Source organism: Osmerus eperlanus, chromosome 1 (assembly GCF_963692335.1).
Source record: "Osmerus eperlanus chromosome 1, fOsmEpe2.1, whole genome shotgun sequence".
Lineage (NCBI taxonomy): Eukaryota > Metazoa > Chordata > Actinopteri > Osmeriformes > Osmeridae > Osmerus > Osmerus eperlanus.
Window position 1 is genome coordinate 14,984,664 of NC_085018.1, and position 2,987 is coordinate 14,987,650.

A 2,987-nucleotide genomic window follows, 5' to 3' on the forward strand; every position below is an offset into this window, starting at 1 on the left:
TGTCTGAGGAGTTTGAATGCCTTGTGTCAGTGTCTAGTTGCCAAGGGTGATCTTATTCTTCACTATGAGCAGTTACTGTGGTAACTTCTAAGGGAGACTGAGACACCAAATGTATTTGTTTATGAATGGCAGGTGAACATTAATTTACCACAATTCTTCTGAATAAAGGAGGAACCCTCTCTCTGCCACTAGTGTTGTTGTGAACATGGGAGTCTGTCTGAGTGAACTGATAGAAGGAAATGGATGGGAGGGGGCTTCACCTCAGGAGCTGCTCTGGTAACTGAGTTGGGGAGTGTGACTGAGTTTATAGTTTTCCGTTCCATTATGAATTGGGAGGCAGAGAATACACGCATTGATATTTAAGAGAGTTTTACTGTAACTCATTTAAAACCAAACTGTTATAGGTGAATCTGACAAGCCTGTCTCTCTCGTTCTCTCTCACGCACACACATACTCTCACACACACACTTTATCTTTATCTGCAAATGCTTTTTTGCATTAATGATCAAGCACTGCATGAAGGAACGTGTCTCTTCTGGGTATTACCAGGAAGTCACAGGTGTATTTGTGACAAGGCATTAAATCTCGGTAAAGTCCCTACGTAGGGAACTGTGCTGTAGGTCAAATATAGACAAAGGATCTCTAACTCTTTTGAGATGGACAGTAAATCAAATCAAATCAAATCAAATTTATTTGTATAGCCCTTTTTACACGCAAGCATGTCACAGAGGGCTTCACATATGCCCATAGAACTGCCCCTCAACCAACCTAAACCCTCAAGGAAGACAAGGAAAAACTCCCCAAAAACTCTCAACAGGAGAAAAAAAAAAAAAAATGGAAGAAACCTTGGGAGGAGCAATTCAGAGAGGGATCCCCTCCTCCAGAGACGGTTGGTGGGAGAGAGGAGCAGAACACAGGCTAAACATAGTCATACAGTGTCGATGGGTTTTTAAAACACCAAAATCCATTAGTCAACTTTATAGATGTAGGACAGGACCGGGAGACTCGCGACCAGGTCCAGCGTTGGCTGACCGACGACCAGGCAGGTGCTGACAACTCAAACCCCCCACACCACAAGGGATGTGTGTGGGGGGGGGACAGAGAGAGGAGAGCAGGGATTAGAGAATGCCAGGAGCAGCTAACAGTTACAGTCATAATAGAATGAGATCCCCACCGGTCAAGTGTGGACTGGTGCAGCAATTTAACAGAGCAAAAAAGGGGAATTTGATGCAACCCCACACACCAAGACAGCGACAGCCCCCCTCATTTGGAACATGAAATCTGTTCCAGGGGAAGAGAACTCTAAAATAAGTTATACTTAAAGAATAAGGATGGAAACAACCCGTCCCCCGTTGCCTCCAACTAGTAACATACTTACCTTTAACAGTCGTAGAATTGACTAAACAATAACGTTTTTAACCTAATTTTAAACGTCGAAACAGTATCAGACTCCCTAATTGAGACGGGTAGTTTATTCCAGAGAAGAGGCGCTCTATATGAGAACGCCCTACCTCCAGCTGTTTTTTTCTTAATTTTGGGAACCACCAGATAGCCGGCATCTTGAGATCTAAGTGTCCTTGCGGGGCAATAGGGTGCAAGGAGACCGGAGAGGTACAGTGGTGCCAATCCATGCAGAGATTTGTAGGTTAGTAGTAGAACTTTGAAGTCAACTCTGGCTTGGATAGGGAGCCAGTGTAGAGAGACAAGAGTAGATGTTATGTGATCAAACTTTCTTGTTCTGGTCAATAGTCTAGCAGCAGCATTTTGCACCCGCTGTAAAAAAATTTAGGTGGGTAATTGGGAGGCCAGAGAACAACACATTTCAATAGTCCAATCGGGACGTAACAAATGCATGTATTAGTTTTTCGGCATCATCCTTTGAGAGAAATTTTCGTATTTTGGCAATATTACGTAGGTGGAAAAATGCAGTTCTAGTAATTTGCTTAATATGGTACTCAAACGAAAGGTCTGGGTCCATTGTGACTCCTAAATTTTTTACTAGCTGGCTTTGAGAGACTTTGACGCCGTCTAGGTCTAAGGTCAGATTGGAAAAATTATTTCTATATTTTTTAGGACCGAAAATTTGAACCTCGAATTTATCCGAATTTAGAAGAAGGAAATTTGCAGTCATCCAAGCTCTCAACCTAGAAACACATTTTTCCATAGCATGTGGAAATTCTCCAGACTTTATAGACATATATAGCTGAGTATCATCTGCATAACAGTGAAAATTTACCCCAGAGCTTCTAATTAGGTTTCCTAAAGGCAGCATATAGAGAGAAAATAACAGAGGGCCTAGAACTGAACCCTGTGGTACTCCGTATTTTACAGTGGAGCTCCTGGATGAGCAGCCATCATAGTGGACATATTGTGATCTATCGGATAGATACGATCTAAACCACTGAAGTGATGTACCAGAAATCCCAACATAGTTCTCCATACGTTCCAAGAGAATCTCATGATCCACCGTGTCAAAAGCTGCACTCAGGTCTAGAAGAACCAGGACAGAGAAAGAACCCGCGTCAGAGGCTAACAGTAGATCATTGACTACCTTGGCTAATGCAGTTTCAGTGCTGTGGTGGAGACGAAATCCAGACTGGAGAGGTTCATAAAGCTGATTTGAGGAGAGGTGCTCAGTGAGCTGTTGTGCCACAGCCTTCTCTAAAATTTTGGAGATAAATGGCAAATTTGAAATTTTTTAAGAAAGGGCTTAATAATAGCTTGTTTGAAATTGTTGGGGACTTGGCCAATTACAATAGATTCATTAATAATACTAAGCATGGGTGGTCCAATAATAGGGAGAAGTTCCCTACAGAGTTTGGCAGGGAGAGGATCGAGAAGGCAGCTAGTGGGTTTCGAGGAGTCTATCAGCTCGATGAACGCTTCCATAGAAATAGGGTTAAAGTGAGTGAGAGCCTCAACATGCAGCATGCTTGGTATAGGGGAAAGTTCGGTGTTGATGGCCACTCCTCCAGGACTAGTCTGTA